The 17,441-nt window shown below is 56.7% G+C and overlaps 1 protein-coding gene across 5 annotated transcripts in view; it reads left to right on the forward strand.

Moving 5' to 3' along the window:
- Nucleotides 1–688: 688 nt before the first annotated feature.
- Nucleotides 689–17,441, forward strand: part of ZMIZ1 (zinc finger MIZ-type containing 1) — a 240,815-nt gene continuing 224,062 nt past the window's right edge. For 4 of the 5 annotated variants that reach the window (XM_069572535.1, XM_069572538.1, XM_069572537.1 and 1 more), the window contains exon 1: nucleotides 689–1,051. The gene's annotated coding sequence lies outside the window, so the exon portion shown is untranslated. The remainder of the gene's footprint in view (nucleotides 1,052–17,441) is intronic. The other variant, XM_069572536.1, reaches the window with a different exon arrangement.

The following is a 17,441-nucleotide window of genomic DNA, read 5'->3' on the forward strand; positions in this document are numbered from 1 at the left end:
TCTACCCGGCGCTCCAGCCTCCTCCAACATTGCCTTTGGTGGGAGGGGGCTGGCGTCCTCTGCTCCCCCTACCCGCCAGCCCCCGGGCTCTAGCCTTCCAAGAGAAGGCTTTGGCAATCTCTTTAGCAACTCGCTCAGCCCTAGTACTGGTACCTGACAGCTTTCGCAGCCCCGAGCGCACTCCTGTCGGGGGCGTGAGAGCAGAGCGGGGGACACTACGCTGAGACTGGTGATTTCAGCCTCCTTCCCAGTATGAACACATCTTAGGTTCAGCATTTCTCTCCTGCTCCAAACTTGCTGGGGCAGCTGGGGGTGAGGTCGCAGTTAGGGAGGGGGTGGGTGGGAGCTTCCAGAGAGCAGTGGAGGGAAGAGAGAGAAGGAGGTGAGTGGGAGTAGGGGAGTGGGTGACGCACGAAGCCTATCGGAGCCCTAGAGGGGAAAAAGCCTGGACAGCGCCCAGACCGAGACGCTCGGAAAAAAGGGAGAAAAAGAGGGAAAGGAAAGGGAGAGAAAGACAGGCGAAAAGAGACCGCGAGAAAGGCGAGACCGCAGAGAGCGCTAGGGAAGCCGAGCTGAGCGCTGGCGGCGGCGGCGGCGGCGGCGGCGGTGGTGGCGCTGCGCTCCGCTCCTCCCTCCTCCCCGAGTTCCGCACCGGCTTTTGCGGCCGGCCGGCGGCGCGGGGCCCTTTGGAAATAGAATAGCCAATGTAATCTGACACTTCAACTTGCTCGGCTCCGGGCGAGTTGATTCACTTACTCACCCCCTAACGCCGAGTTCCTTTTCACTGTCTGTGGACATTAAAAAAGCGAGCTGCGGCGGGCGCCCGGGAGAGCGATCGGCCAGGCGGCGGGCAGCGACCGGGCGGCAGAGCAAGCGAGCAGCGCCGGCGCAGCGCGGTGACCCCAGCCCCGGTCGGCGCGGAGCAGAAGCCGGCGCGGAGCCCATCTCGGCGCCCTCGCAGCTCCTCCCGGCCGGAGCCGGCCCTGCCGGGCAGCGGTGGCTGTGGCAGCGGCGCGTCCTCCAGCGGTAGCAGCGGCGCTCGCAGCACCGGGTAAGTTTGGGGCCAGACCCTGGCGTCCGCTGGCCCCAGGCCTTCCTCCTGCTCTCTGTGTACTCCTGGGGTGCGATCGTGGAGCGCCGGGTGCTGGAGCTTTTTCCCTTTTAGGGTCCGCCGGGACCTGGCGAGCCGGGCGAGTGCCCGGCGGCCGAGCTCCGCTGCGCTCTTCTTGGCGACCCGGGGCCGAGGCCCAGGCGACCGAGGAATGCCTGGCTGCGCGGAGCCGGCTTGGTCTGCGCGCGGGGTTCGGGGCTCTTCGGGTGTGCGGGGCGTGAGTGCAGTTGTGCGCGCGCGGACCTGGTGCCCGCCTCCTGCCGGCGCGCCTGCAACCCTGGTTCCGTACACCCGGGGGCCGGGCAGGACCAGGATTCGGGAAGAGAGGGAGAGAAGGACCGGGGTAGGATCATCTCGGTCTCCCTCCTTTCCTTTGGAAAGACGCGAAGTTGTGCGCCTGTGTGTAGGAGAGCCGCCCGGGAAGGCGCCGGATTTCGGGGCGGCAAGGGGTGGTGGTGTTAAGTTGTGCATCTGAATTTCCAGGGGAAACACACTTTTGTAAATGGGAGTGGGGGGCGCGGTTAAGTTGTTTGTGTGCGAATTGCCCGGGGAGACGCGGTGCTCCGTACTATCGGGGAACGCCAAGGGGTGTGTGAAGGGTCTTCCGGTAGATCTTTAGAAACCCGGGGAGCCTTCAGGCCAAAGCCTGGATGGGGCTGCCCCGACCAGGAGGGGAGCCCAGGGGGAAGATGAGCGTGTGTGTGCGCGCGCGCGTTGCAAATACGAAAGTAATTTCCCCGTGTTCTTTCTTCCTCTCCGTCTCCGGCGGCGGCGGCCCCGGGGGAGTGGGAGGCCGGCCGGGGCGGAGGTTGGGGGCCCGGGCCGGGGCTGGGACTGGGGCTGGAGCTGGGGTGGGGGGCGGGCTCTGGAAGCTTGATTCACATTCCTGGCGTCTAGGCTGGGGGGAAAACAGTGGGGAGCGCGGCCTCGGCGTCTAGGGCGCGGGCAGCGGGCGCGCGTCGCCCCCTCGCCAGGGACATCTGTCCAGGAAGCCAGCCGGGCGAGGAGAGGGCGCGGTGCGGAGGGCAGGCTCCCCGCCCCGGAGCAGCGGGGGCGCGGGCTAGGGGCAGCCGCCTTCCCGGCCATTGTGCGCCAGCAGATTTTCACGGGAGACTGCCCCGGAGCCGCCGGAGAAGGCCGGGAACCGGCCTCAGCCCCGGGTTTAAAAGACACTCCAGGAATGTAAACAACCCGACCGGAGGGCGGGCGGGCGGGGGCGCGCCAGGGCTGCCGGCCGGGGCCCCCCACCCCTCCCCAGGGGACAGCCGGACAGCAGGGCCGCCCAGCCCGACCCCTCTACCTACCACAAACTTTTCCTCCCTTGCCTTCCCTTCCCACCTCGCTCCTCCGGCAGGGCACTGAGGGAGGGCCTCTCCGCGGGCGAGGACCCAGGGCGCCTGGCACCCGGCGCCTGACCCCGGAGGGCTGGCGGCCGGGCCCCTGCTTGGGTGTCCAGAGCCCCGGCTGGCTGCCTGGGAGCCGCAAGCTTCCTGGGCAGGCAGTGCCGGAGTAACTGGGGCTCTGAAAGCCTGCCCGCCTGCCTCCCTCCCGCTGCTTCTTCCCCCGCTCTCCCCCTTCTCCTCCCCCCTGACTGCTTTTCCAGTGCCCTGACATGAGGGAGGAAGATTTAACTTGGCAGCCCAAACAAATGTTCTCTCAGAGGTCCTCCAAGAAGCTGGCGGCTGGGCTGGCAGGGTGAGGGCACTGCTGGGCCAGCCTTTTTCTTCCTTCTCTGCTATGGCCATTTGGAGCCCCCTGGGTGGACAGCCCAGGGCACGGGAGAGTAGGGCCCAACCTTTACTGATTTAGAAGGGCAGGGGAAAGCTGCTTCTGGAAGCCCCTGGCTTAGCGTTGGGCAGGAGCTGCCTGGAGCTGCTTCCTGGTGCCAAGGGTTTTCTGGAGGATTTTCTTGAGCAACAGTTTGTCTCCTTGCCGCAACCCCGGGAACAGGGCCTGGTAGACCAGAGGGTTAACCAGTGCCGTCTCCTCCTCCCTCGTGGGTGTGAGGACAGGCTGGTTACACAGGGCAGGGCAGGAGGCCAGAGGCTGTTCCCAGAGGTGCCTGGGTTTGCTTATTATTGTTTCTTGAAGGTAGAGATAAAGAGGCAGGCGCTGTAGCTGGAAAATGGGCAGCCTGGCTGGTGATGAATTCTGACTGGCCTTTGCTGCCATTTGTACTATGGTCCCGGGAGTTTAAAAGTTGCTCTCAGGGAAGTTTAGATGAGGGAGTAAGCCGTTAACTTTCTCTGTCCTGGCCGCTTTCTGAGGGAGTCCAGACTGGGGGAAATTCCTGGTTTCTCACTTGCCCCCTGCCTGGCCCTCGTGGCCCGGTTCGAGAATGCCCCGAGCCTTGTGCTGACCTTTCTGTCTTCAGGTTGAAGATACTGAAGCAGCGCATCAAACAAAAGACACATTGAAAGCCGCTGAGCACGTGTGACTTTGGGGCCAAGGGAAAGCATTTGGAGGGTGAGGGTGCTTTCTTCTGAGTTTAATGTTGTCGGTTGGGTTTTGCTTTACCCAACAGGACAGAAGCATCTCCTGGTCCTCAGTCACGAGGTTATGAAATGCTGTTTTCACATGTAAATCTTAGAACTTTACACTTCGGGGTTGGTTGGTGGTAGTGGTGACCGGGGTGGGATGATGCAGGGGGGCGGGGGGCAGTTGGGAGCTTTCTCAAGAGTTTTAAATGGTTTTGGGGTTGGGATTTCAGTCATTTGGGGTATGGCTCACAGAGAAGAGTTGGGAATAAGTAATTGCTGGACTTACGGGAAACTTTGATAACTAGTCCTCTCTCTGCGTAAAAGGATTGCTGGCTTCTTTATGGGGACAAAATGTCCCTTTTTCCTCCTAAGGAAAGGGAGAGGAGAAGGAGCCTCATTCCTTTCTCACCCAGGAGCAAAGAAACGTCCAGAGACTTGGGCTTTTCCTCTATCTGTCTCTCTCTCTGTTCCCCCCCTGCAGCCCCCCCAAACACACTCCCCTAGTGACAGCATTATCTCCATCCCTGGTCCCCAGAGACATGCCCCAGCCTAGGACAGGTGTCTGCCATCGATGGAAAATTGCAAAGACAAGGACCCCACTGAAAGCAGCAGACTTCACTTTTTTCCTGATTGACGGAGATGGGGGTGGGTAAAGAAGGTGGACACTTGGCAGCCTGCTGTGTTCTGAGAGTTTTGTCACAAGAGTCCCCATGTGTGTGAAGTTCTGAGTTCTCTGGCATGGGCCAGCATCCAACAGGCAGCCGTGACTCTCATCTCACGTGAGATGTTGCTATAAGGCATTCAGGCACCAACAAGTTAATTTCCGGAAGCTTCTCTGGGCACTCTGTCACAGAACCAGGAAGCAGGGCCTGCCAGGTTCTGACGGAGTCCCATACGTTTTCATTCATAACTTTGCTCCCCAGGGCTCTAGCCTGGCTCCTATCACCACCTCATCTTTATGAGGCTCCTTAGGTTTTGTGTGGACAACAAAGGCTGGGCTGCTGTAATTACCCTGAACCCTGCTGCAGCCTTGCCTGGTGACTGTTCTGACCTCACAGCAGGACAGAGTGGCCTCTGTCCACGCCCTCTGGGAGGAGGTGGGGGGCGGCTCTTTATCCCTAGAGCTCTACCCTGATGACAGGGAGAGGCAAAGCCTGCCTAGGCTAGAAGCTCCAGGGGTGATCCTGAGGTTGGACCCTGTGGCCCTTAGGGAAGATGAGAGGCTGAGAAAACCAGTGCTAAGCACAGGCTCTGAGGAAAGAGTCCAGAAACCTGTCAGGATTATGCAAACATTTCCTATCACCTGAGGAGATAGGGGAAAGGTGTCAGGAGGCTGTAGCTGGCTGGCTGCCTCAGGCTCATAGCTTTACTCAGCTGGGCCTCAGTTTCCACATCTGTAAAATGGGTCCAAAGGCAAGACCACCCCACCCCCAACTCTGATCCCACATGGTTGCTGTGAGGATGAGGCAGATATGGGTGTGAAATCCCTAGACATGTGTCCCCTGAAGGCCTGGCAGGCTGTGGGTGCAGAATGGATGGAGCACCAAGGGGTTAAATTGGAGGCGCTAGAAGCACTTGCCAGATACCGCTCTCCCATCCATGCCTCCTGGAAGCTTATTGTCCAGCTTTGGCTTGCATGCTCCCCATGACAGGGTGTTCACCACTTCTGGGTAGCTTCTGCCTTTAGTGGATAGCTCTGACTGTTGGCATACTCGGCTGCATACCTTCTGGAAATCAACCCCTCCTGACCCTCGCTGGGCTTAAGGAACTAGGGATTCTCCAGACCACAGACTCGCACTTTGCTGAATGATCCCAGATTTAATACCAGTGCCCAGGCAGGCCACACTTCCCTGGGGCAAGAGGACACCTTTCAGTTGGCTGCCTCAGCCCTTATTGGGAGCGACCTGTGGGGAGCAGAGGGGGGTCTATCTTAGGGGCTCACTGTCACTTGTCTGCGTGCCAGCCCTGCCTCCTGGCACTTGCTTTGGATCAGGTAGAAGAAGAAAGGAGATACGTAGCGGGGAGTGGGGTCAGGTCAGGACCCTAGCACCGCTGCCGAAGATATTTCCTGAGAGTCCCCAGTGTGAGGACCGTGGCCTGTGAGGGACCCTGAAATGTGTAAGACAGTTCCTATTCCTTAGGAGCTTCCAGTCCAGCAAGGGCAGGAAGATCAGTCCAAATAAATAATTAACCACCACCGGCTGGCTGCCTGCCATGGGCGCATGATGACAGTAATAACCACAGCCCCTCGCCTTTGTATGGCGCTTGGTGGATTAAGAAGTGCTGTCCAACTTTGCCTAACTCCAAGAGCTGTGGCGGAAGCTAGCTGCTATTTAGAATCAGCCCCATTAGCAGAGAAGAAAACCGAGGTTCAGGGAGGTGAAATGACCCCTGCTGCAGCCAAGACTCAGTGTCAGGCCTTACAGATGGTGAGTGTTGGTACCTTCCCAGTGTACCAACCAGGCAGGGACAAGGGTGCAGAACGCCATGTGGACCCCCAGAGTGGGGAACTGGGGACTGAGGTTAAGTAGGAGGAGGTGTGCCCAGGGAGGGTTGGGGAGGCTCACTTGCCCCCCACTTTGGCAGCACATGGCCCACGCCCTGAGCAACTGTGCCCTTTTCTTAAGGCACAGTGTCTTACAGCCAGAGCTTGCTCTGAACCCCAGACCCTGCCATGACTGCCCAGGGCACACATGTCTGTGCATGGGGCTTCACCCCCATCCCTGACCCTGGAGCAGGAAGCAGAGATGTTTCTAGGCCCCAGATCCCCATGCAGACCAAGGCTCTTCCCTGGGCTGTGATGGTTTCTATAGATACAGACATTGACTCAGCCTGCCCCTCCTCTGGCTGAGTCAGTCCCCAAGCCGTGTTGGGTAGCCGCCCTGTGGGGGCCTTGGATTCCTTCTGCCCCTTAGCACTGCCCCCCCTGCTGACCAGACCCCTGCACTGAGTTTTCTGGAGACCACCTGAGTGCCATCCCAGGACCAGGCTGCAGGTGGCGGGGGTCCAGAGCAGGGAGCAATCGGGCAGCTGAACTGGCAGCTCCCCAGGAAGCCTGGCCCAGCCTGGCACACCTGCACAGGTAATGACTGTGGCCCAGGAGGGCCCCAGGCCCCGCCTCTCAGGCCCAGCTGCTGGGGTTACTGTGGATCGTGCTGGGGGAGGCCGGGGTGTCTGAGCTAATTAGATTTCTTAGATTTCAATGCTCCCCTAATCCTGTTAGCCCGGCTGTAATTGTAACCACTCGAAGATTTCAGCCGTGGCAGGCTGTTGAGGACAGACGGTGTGGGGACTCCAGTTAGCTCCAGCCTTAGCCAGCCGGCTGGGGACTGGGGACTCCCTTCCCAGGTCTCCAGGGTGGGGGCCTGAATGATGTAGTGATGTGCTTTTCCATAGAATCTTAGCATCGTGGACTGTCAGAGCAGCTGTGGCCTTAGATATCATCTCGCTAAAAGTCTTCACTATGCCAGTAGGGAAACTGAGGCCTACAGAGGGGTAGGGACTGGCCCAGTGCCTGGATGGCTGGTAGTGTCAGAGTGGCAGGGCCTTTTGTTCTGACTGTGTAATCTTTGTACCTGTAGACTTCAGGACAGGTCTGGAATTGTCCAAGGGCTAGTAAACCCTCTGGAGAAGTCTACTTTATTTGGCACTTTTTTGTCTCAAAGCTGACTCCCTAGTTGGCATTCTCTATACACAGACACAGTGTCATTGCCTCCGCTGGCCAGGGTTTCTGCTGAAGACTCAGGCCTGCCTTTCCCAGGCTCCCAGACCACAGGGCCTTGTTCCTTCTTCTCTCATCAGTCTGTTCCAGATTCTTGATCTCTTGGAGGGTCCACCTCAGTGCAGATTATAGCTTTGCCAGAGAGTGGCAGAGTTAATCTGAATGTCAGGGAGGAGGATTATTTAAAATATGCCTCTTTGTACTTTCAATGGCTCTTCTAAAATTATTTTGGAATTATTTTGATATCTGGCTTAGACGGACACTGCACCTACTTTCTGTCCTTTCTCCTACCCTGCCCCCATTTTCCTTGCTCGACAGCTCTAGTCATTCACCCACAGAGGTTGGCACTTGCAGAAGAGGGAGCGGTGGATGGCAGCGATGCTTTCAGAACCCCTGCCCAGGAGGGTCCCCCCCAGCAGTTACACCCTGGTCTCTTCTCTCTGGAGCAGTGGGGAGAGGTGTTTGAAACCTCTTGCTACTCTGCAGTCTCCTTGCCTATGCGTTGCACCCCTCAGTATGTGTTATAGAATCGAAGGGCTGTAAGGATTACTTGGTCTGTCCTTTTTTCTGGCCCAGGAAACCCAACTATGGAAAGAAACAATTGTCTGTATCCAAGGACAACAGCGAATTAATGGCAGATCCAACCCTGGAACCCTGTCTCTCCAGCTCATTAGATCATTAAACATTTATTGAGCACCTATTGTTGGCCTGGTGCAGTCCGGCTAGCCACCCTTTGGTGCTCAGAAATGAGTGATGTTCCATCTTTGAGTTGGGAAGGGCCAGATGAACCCAAGGAGGACACTTTCTGTCTTGACCCTCAGATCCTACGCAGCTAGGGAAGGATATGGCAGTGAGCCCCAACCCAGCAGCATTTTTCTTGAAAGGTAATAATAGGTTGGTTGCATTGGATGTTTGAGAAGAGGAAAACAGAAACTCTTTAGGGAGAGTACAAGATTTCTCGTCTGCCCAGGCCTGTTTAGTCCAAGGAGATGGGTGACTTCTGCCGCCAGTCCCCCAGCCCAACCCGGCCCTCTGCAGGCCGACTTTTGTTCTTTGAAGGACTAGTGGTCTGCTCTACTGTTCCTGCTAACCCTTCCTCTGTGGATGGAGAAGCAGGGAGGGAGCCCGCTTGCTCCGCCCTGAGAGTCACCTGTGTCATCTCGGGGCGAGGAAGCAGACCCAGGTGCCTGGACCTCACAATGTGCACAGGCTCCTGTCCAAACTCCCATCCTGCTCCCTGGTAGACCGTGGCCAAAGCTGGGAAGCAGGGCACCCGGCTCGGCCCAGGCAGCACTCCGACTGAGGGACAGTTAGGGCATAGCAGCCTCTTGGGGAAGGGTCCCGAAACGTTTCGGCATTTGCAGGTGGGGAGGGCCTTCCCAGGGTCCCTGTCCCACCTTTGCGTTTTGCAGTGGGGAAACCCAAAGTCCAGAGAGGTGAGGGGGGCTGGCCGCATTTCTCACAGAGAGATGGATCTCCTGCACCAGGGTGTCTCACTGAGGGGGCTGAGTGTTCTGAGTCCGGAGGGGTGGAATTTCCTTATTGATGTCATTGTTTTGGTGCTTCTGCTGTTTACATCTTTAAAGCAACTAACCCAAGTCTTGCATAAACGTCCTAATACCCAGCATTTCCTGGGCAGCTCATTGGCTTTAGGTTCTTACGCTGCCTGGATCAACTCTCAACTCCAGCCTCTGTGACATCTGTGACTTTGGGCAGCTCCGTGTCTGCAAAGCAGATTCACTAATAGTATAAAAAAAGAACATGTGGCCTTCCCCTTAGGCTGAGAAGACGGAGCACAGGCAGGGTCTGGCACATAGTACGTGCCCAGGACGTGGTAGCCTCGGTCATTGTCTCGGCCGTTGCTCCCATGACCCTGGGCCAGCTGTTAGCAGCGCATCACCCCAGAGTGAACTACGAAGAGACTCAGAGGTGTTGCCCAAGGCCACCTGGCACCTCAGGGCCAACCAAGGCAGGCTTGGGACCCAGGTTTCCTGACACCAGGCCCCTGCTGTGGTCTGCAGTCTCCCCTCTGGAGCAGGCAGGACTGCTGGGGCATCTCAGGGAGGCCCCGGTCCATGGGGCCTCATTCACCCTAGCAGGGAAGCCTGTTCCCCTGGGAGAGGTGTTCCGAAGGTGGAGATTTATATCTGGGTTCCTGCCTCGGAACTTCGTCTTCCTCCCCTATAAATTGAGGTGAGCAATGATCGCATTTCCCCCGCAGACTCTTCCTGGGCAGGGGTGGGGAGAAAAGGAGAGGCAGGTGGGACTGAGTCTCATCTGCCGTCAACTTTGTGCAGAATTGTGCGGGACGGTCACTGACTCTGGGACCCTAGGCCAGTCACGGGCTCTGCTGAGCCTCAGTTTCCTCACCTGGAAATCGTGAGCTGAGACCACATCCAGGTTCCCAAAGTGGGTCCTCAAGGCCACCAGTCCACAAAAGGAAGGACAGATGGCAGAGCACAGCCTCCCCCAGGAAAACACCAGCCCCTTTGCCTCACCCAGGCTTTACTAAGCCATAGGGCACCCCGCTCACTTCCCTTTTTAATGCAGAATAACTTGTGAAGACCCCAGTGGAACCTCCTGGTGAGGCTAGGTAGCCCCAGCTCTGACATCTTGCAGCTCGGGCAGCGGATGGTTTCCCTGTTGAAGTCCTGCCTTCCCCAGGGGGTGTCGGTGATGGGGGGAGCATGAGGTCAGAAGCCCGCCAGTCTTCTCAGCAGTTCCACCCCAAAAAAACCTGCAGGCCTGTCACTTTTGCTGGCCTCCTTTTCTTTTATTGTTACCAGACCACAAATCCGTTTGTGGTTGGGCAGGCCCCAAAGCAAGGCCAGCTTGGCAGAGGGGTGGGACCCCTGCCGTGTCCCTAGAGATAAGCCTTGAAGACATGCTGGCTTTGTGAGAGGAGAGGCCCTTGTACCCAACCTGCAGGGGTGGTGAGCCTGCCTGCACTCCTTGGCAATTAATGTATTTTTCTGCAGAGGTGGTCCCCAGCTTTGTTCCAATCCTCGAATGAGTTTGAACAGCTGAAAGCAGTGTAAGAACCACAGCGTTCATCCGAGGGTCTAAAATTACACTGGCTCTGGACTCTCGAGAGTCCCCTGGACAACAAGGAGATCCAACCAGTCAATCCTAAAGGAAATCAGTCCTGGATATTCCTTGGAAGGACTGATGCTGAATCTGAAATTCCATACTTTGGCCACCTGATGCAAAGAGCTGACTCATTTGAAAAGACCCTGATGTTGGGAAAGATTGAAGGTGGGAGGAGAAGGGGACAATAGAGGATGAGATGGTTGGATGGCATCACCAACTCGATGGACATGAGTTTGAGTAAGCTCCAGGAGTTGGTGATGGACAGGGAAGCCTGCTGTACTGCAGTCCATGGGGTCGCAAAGAGTCGGACACGACTGAGCAACTGAACTGAACTGGACTTAGTGGACTTCCCAGGTGGTGCAGTGGTAAAGAATCCATCCACTTGCCAATGCGGGAGATGCAGGTTCGATCCCTGGGTGGGGAAGATCCCCTGGAGAAGGAAATGGCAACCCACTCCAGTATTCTTGCCTGGAGAATCCCATGGACAGAGGAGCCTGGTGGGCTGTAGTCCCTGCGGTCACTGCAGGAGAGTCTGACGCGACCGAGGGAATGAACACACACTGGAGTGATGTGACTGATGGTTTGTCTTTCCTTTCCTCTTGTGCAGACCCTCTGATTCCCCCTCATTGGTGTCTCACCTCTCTAGTCACAGAGGCATTGTATTTAAACCCCCGCTCCCAAACCAGCTTGACTGGTGAGGAATCCGAGGCCTAGGGAAGAGAATGGACCTGACCAAGATCCCTAAGAACAGTAGGTCCCCTGGGACACAAGGCCTGGCTCGGAGTGGGGCAGTGGGGTGGCCCCAGGGGGTGGCCTCTTGTGCCAGCTGCCCTTGCCGCTAAAACCATTTTGTCTCATCCTCTGTGAACACCGGGATTCAACGTTGACAGAAAGAACTAGGATTAGGGTGAAGGGAGGAAGTTCCCGCCCACTGCCTCTTCTAGGAAGGCTGAGCAGGACTGGTTTAGGGCTTACCTGCTGTGGGTCAGGAGGCCAGTTTCAGCCCTGCTGGCTGCACTGCCTGTTTATCCCGCCCTGGTTAATGTCTCCTCTTCCTGGGCTGAGGGGCCTGGCAATATTTACCTGGAGAGGAGTGCCCGGTGTCTTCTGAACGCTGGGCCGGCATCAGTCAGTTGTGAGCTGTTAGCTGGGGCGTCATGCTGCTGTTAGGGACGGGGGCGGGGGCAGCCTGGGGCCCTGGGGAGAGCCCTGGGCCCCAGCTGGTTTTCCACGCCTGCAAGCCCGCTCTGGGACTGCGTCACTTTCCCTCCCTGGCTCACACCTCTCCTGCCCTTAATTTTGTGGGTCTCTGGGGAGTGGGTGTTGTGGCTGGCAGGGGACAAGTCAGGGGGCTCCTGGGCACTCAGCCCCTCTGCCTGGTTTGCTCAGTGCCCCCGCAACTCTACCCCAAGCTCTCGGACCCCCTTGTGCTTCCGATCCTGGAAAAAGAGAGGAAACCTCAAGTGTGATTTCTTGCTTGGTGTTTGGTGATGGGGCCTGGCTGTGAAAGGAACTTCCCTGAAGCTGTGAGCTCAGCATTGATTTATTTCCTGCAAAAGGATCGCTTTGTGATTCCTCCCACGGCAGTCCAGGTTGACACTTCCATTTCTGTGTGTGCTTTGTATATACGGCTGATTTCTATAGGCAGAGGAGTGGAGCTGCTTTGGGGCTTGGAATCCACATGGGCCCCAGGATTCTCAGAGTTTTCTGCCTTGTGGATGGCTGCCCTCCTAGCCAGCTCCCTAGAGGTGTGGTTGTCCAGCCAGGGGAGATGGTCCTCCAGACCTCCCCCTCTGGGGCCTCCAAACACTACTGTTCTGGGTGTTCATGGGACCTTTGATTCTCAAGACTGCAAGGGAGCTTGGCAGCCACCTCATCTGATGTCTTGTCACACAGATGACTTCCGGTCCTTCCGTCACATCCCCACAGAGCACCGTCTGTTATAGGCTTGCATGCCTCCAGGGACAGGCTGCTCCCTGCCTCCTATCTATGAGCTTCCTCCTAGGAAGTTCCACTTTGTGTGGCGCCTGGAAGAAGGCCTCTCACTATCTCTCAGGACTGTGCAGATAGGGTGAAGTCAGTTCTTGGGAACTCCCTTCTACATCATGGGTGTTTCCCCAGAGACGTCTCCTCTCTAGCTGAGTTCAGGCTGGAGTGGGCAGAATAGGCTTCCTGGATGAGGTGGCCTTCCTCAGTTCTCCTGCTGCTGCTGCTAAGTCGCTTCAGTCGTGTCCGACTCCGTGCGACCCCAGAGACGGCAGCCCACCAGGCTCCCCCATCCCTGGGATTCTCCAGGCAAGAGCACGGGAGTGGGTTGCCATTTCCTTCTCCAGTGCATGAAAGTGAAAAGTGAAAGGGAAGTCGCTCAGTCGTGTCTGACTCCCAGCGACCCCATGGACTGCAGCCTACCAGGCTCTTCCATCCATGGGATTTCCCAGGTGAGAGTGCCGCAGTGGGGTCCCATCACCTTTTCTCCCAATTCTCCAGGCCTTCTTATTATCTCTGCTTTCTGGTAAGAGCCTGGGCAGCTTGGAGACCTCAGGCCTGACCTGAAAATGGTCTAGGACATGGAAGCAGGCTAGGGATGTCCCAACAGTGGCTCATTGGGGTCCAAGGGAGAGAAAGTGGCCTGGCACCTGCTCTTTAAGTGTCAGGCATGCCGGTGTTTTGAGAAGGACACCTTTCTAGCTTCTCCCAGCTTGCTCACCCGCTGCTGGAACTGGGGTCCCTTTCTAGGAGCACAGCCAAGGGGCTGTGAGTACTGCTCCCTCCCTGTCTGTCTCCATCTGCCTCTTCCCAAGCCTCTCTCTGCTCTGCTCTGTCCCCTGTCTCTCTGTTGGAACCTCCTGCCTAAGCGTCCCGAGGCCCCAGAGACCCGGAGAGTCTACAGAGTGCTGGATTTAGTCAGAACTTCTGGCATTGCCTGCCACCGACAGTGCCCCCCTAGGCTGTCAGAGGGGCGGGCCAGCACTCCGCATGCTGCCCAGTGTCACAGCATCGGGGAGGGTAATGTTTTATTACCATGTGCTGTGATGACAGTGTCAGCACAGAAAGGCCTTGGAGATTATCCAGGCCACCCTGTCATTTAGCTGCTGAGTCTGACCTCAGAAGAGACAGAGGCCTCCCCAAGGTCACAGAGCAAGTCCTTGGCTTGGAGAACTGGAGCTAAAACCCAGGCATCCTGACCATCAGCCTGTGCCCATCCTCCGCCTTGTCACTGGGCAGAAACCTTTAGCTGACTGAGCCTCAGAGGGAAACCCCACTGTGGCTGTGGTAGTGACACCTGGTTCACCTGGGACTCACCAGCCTCATCTCACAGAGCTCCTGGGCCTTGGCTCTCTCGCTGTACTCACAAGAACCTCTGGGCCTGGGTGTCTCCGTGACCCAGAGAGCCAGCTGGCTTCCCCAGCAGAGCTGCCCCCCATTCCCCACCCCCACCCCCCTACTGGGGCTGCTGCCCTAGAACAAGGCTCTCGCCTTCACTTCCTGACTCAGACAGGGCTGCCCTGCACTCTGCTAGCTGCCGCCTTGGCTAGAAACAGTGTCTTCAGGAGCTTACCCGAGACCCCTTGCACAGGTGTCCTGCTTAACTGGCTGCAGAATATTACCCTGGCCTGGGGCCATGGGTTGAATTTGTGACCGCTGTTTCAACCTGGTGCAGTCCCTTCCAGGTCTCTGAAGATGCAAAGATGCCCAGACTGTTGGGGCAGCTGGGACCTGGGCAACCAGCCTGTCTTATCCCTGTCTCATCCCCATTTCCCAGATTAGGAGACTGAGGCCCAGAGAGGGAAGGAAGCTGGCTGCAAAGCCAGCAAGGTACTAAATCCTCCATGTGAGCCAGCCTGGCCTCCTTCCATAGCCCGCTGCCTGAGGCTAATTCCTTGGACTGCCCAGGTCGAGTGTGTGTGGAACAGGGACACGTAACGATAGCAGCTGCTGCTTTCCCTTCAGGGCTCGTCCAGACCCTGAGGCCAGGCCCTGCTCCCCTTCCAGGCCTGGGAGCCCGTGCGCTGGGAGGGCAGCACCTGCTTCCTGCTGCCAGCCTGAGAACGAGTTTTCCTGGCCGGTCTGGAGCCTCCAGTCTTCTGTCCCTGAGGGGACAGGCCCTGGGATCTTTCTGTGCCTCCCCCTGCCCCGCTCTTTAAGAACGATGGATTACTCGATGACCTTGTATGTGAGACAGCAAAAGAGACACAGATGTAAAGAACAGACTTTTGGACTGTGTGGGAGAGGGCGAGGGTGGGATGGTTTGAGAGAATGGCATTGAAACATATATATTACCATATGTGAAACAGATCACCAATCCAGGTTCGATGCATGAGACAGGGTGCTCGGGGCTGGTGCACTGGGACGACCCTGAAGGATGGGGCGGGGAGGGAAGTGGGAGGGGGGTTCAGGATGGGGCGGGAACACATGTACACCCATGGCTGATTCATGTCAATGTATGGCAAAACCACTACAATATTGTAAAGTAATTAGCCTTCAATTAAAATAATTTTTTTTAAAAAAAGAAAGAAAAATGGATTACTTATGCAGTCAAGTTTGTTGAGCACCTACTATGTGCTTGGAGGTATAGTGGTGAACTTGACAGAGGCCAGCTACATTCTCGTAGGTGAGACAGTCAACAAGTCTACAGCTTAATGTACAATGTCATGCTGAGTTAGGGTAAGTGTTTTGAAGAAAACAGAGGATGAGGTGATACAAGGAGATGAGAGAATTGGGCTTCTTCAGATAGAGTGATCAGGAAAGACTTCTCTGAAGAGGCCTACCTTTGAGTAGATATCTCAGGGAGATAAGGGAGTGAATCCCATAAACATTTGGGAGAAAAGCAGTCTAGGCAGCAGGAACAGAGTGTGCAAAGACCCTCTGGCATGCTCTGAGAAAGGCAGGGAGGCCAGCGTAACTGGATGGAGTAGGATTAGGAGGAAGATAGGAGAGAAGTGAGCAAGGTGGTCAGGGACCAGGTCACAGAGGGCCTTATGGAGCCCAGGAAGGGCTCCTGAGCTCACACGCCGTAATTTGGAAGTCACTGGAGGATTTTAATTAAAGGACTGAGGCTATCTGGCATATCTTCTGAAAAGATCCCTCTGCCTAGTGAGCTGAGTATAGACTCTAGGAGCCAAGGGTGGAAACAAGGAGAGCAACTGAGCAGCTTTTACAGTGACCCACGTGAGGATGCTGGGGACTTTGGCCAGAGTAGTCAGTGGCCTTAGCGAGGTGGATGTTAGTAAGTGGATGTTAGTGGATGTATTTGAGTGCCTAGAAGCCCAGGGGGAATGCCTGCCTCTCTCTGCAAAGTGGGCTGAGGGGTTGGGACTGCAAAGCTGGCCCAGATCTCCAAGTCCTGTGGGTATGTGCACTTTTTCTTTTGTGCTTGTCTCCTCCCATGTAACTATAAACTGTCATAAAGCGCCCATTGAGCAGCTGGGAAAATAGAGGCATGGGGAGGTGTTTCTCACACCCTGGTCTACACTTGTCACTTACCCTCTGGCTCCCATCTTGGTTTCCTGCATTCGCCTTCTACTTTCATGTCCTCTACTCTGCACTGTCGCTTTCTAACACACCATCACCCTCAAGCCCTGGCACCTCTGCCTATGTCAGTCCTTACCCAGTTCTACCTGGTGAACTCCTCTGCGTCCCTAAGAGCCCAGCTCCAGAGCTGCCACCTCTGACCTCCCTCCCCTGACACTTTCCGACCCTAGGATTTCTTCCTCCACTGAAAATTCTCCTGTTCCTCTCTCTTCTGCCCTGTATTGCCTGTGATCCACCAGAATGGGTACTGGGTCTGTGCCTCCCCCTTTAAGCCCCCTCTTTCCACTCCGTGTCCTCACAGCCTGCCCCAAGACTGGCACAGGGGAGGGAACACAAACACTGCAGTGTATTCCTGAGCAATAGCTGGTCACTATGGAAACAAGGAAGTGTTGCAACTTCCCTGACTTTGGAGGTTGGGGTCACAGCAGGCAGCTCTGTCCGGGCCCCAAGGGGCAACCCATGATGACCGTCCTGGGATTCTTATTGATTCAAAGTCATCTTCAGCAGGTCCTTTCCCATCCCTGGGTCTCAGTTTACCTGTCAGTGGCATGGGGGCACTGGGACTGCTTGGCTCGCTAAGGTCATTTCCACCCTAATATCCCTTATCCCTGCACCTCCGATTCTGCCTTGTAACCACAGGCAGACCCTTCGCCCTCTCTAGGCCTCCATTTCTCTATTCTGTTCCTCTCTCTCCTCCAAGAGGATAACCTGCCTGAGTCAGGCCACTCCAGAATCCCAGGGTGTACATGGCCAGGAGGCCCTTGATAAGTAAACTGGGATTCGTGTGACTTACAGAGGCAGAGGAGGGACGTCCTGCCTCCCAGATGGCAACAGGGGCAGCGAGGGGTGGGTTTCACTCTGGTCTGAACCTGTGCAGGCCCCTGGGTCTCCTTCCCTGGCCTTGAAGGTGGCCTCAGCTGGTGTGTGTCAGGTGGGCCTTTTCTCTGCTGGCTGCCACTCAGCATACTGATGCTAAGCAGGGCTGGTCCTGGGCGGCCCCAGAGACTGCCTGCAGCAGGGTGAGTGGGTGGACAGTGCCTTCTCGCTATGACTCTCTTCTCTCCACTTCATTACTTAGAAGCCAAGAGTTAGCCAAACACAAAACCGCAGCCTGGCTGCTGGCACCCTTCATGGCCTTGCAGCGTCTGAGTGGGGTGGTTCCAGGGCTTGGTGACAATAAGGCAGGGCCCAGACCAGTGAGACCAAGGATCTGAGATGCCCAGTAAGGGCCTGACCCAGAGCCAGGTCCCCACCTGCCATTGGTCTCAGTGGGCAGAGGGCTTGGGCTTCCCAGGTGGCTTAGTGGTGAAAGAACCTGCCTGCCGTTGCAGGAGATGTGGGTCCAGTCTCTGGGTTGGGAAGAGCCCCTGGAGGAGGAAATGGCAACACACTCCAGTATTCTTGCGGGGAAATCCCATGGACAGAGGAGCCTGGTGGTTACAGTCTAGAAGGTCTCAAAGAGTCAGACATGAATGAGCAACTGAGCTTGCCTGCAGGCAGAGGACTC

Source organism: Ovis canadensis, chromosome 25 (assembly GCF_042477335.2).
Source record: "Ovis canadensis isolate MfBH-ARS-UI-01 breed Bighorn chromosome 25, ARS-UI_OviCan_v2, whole genome shotgun sequence".
Taxonomy (NCBI): domain Eukaryota; kingdom Metazoa; phylum Chordata; class Mammalia; order Artiodactyla; family Bovidae; genus Ovis; species Ovis canadensis.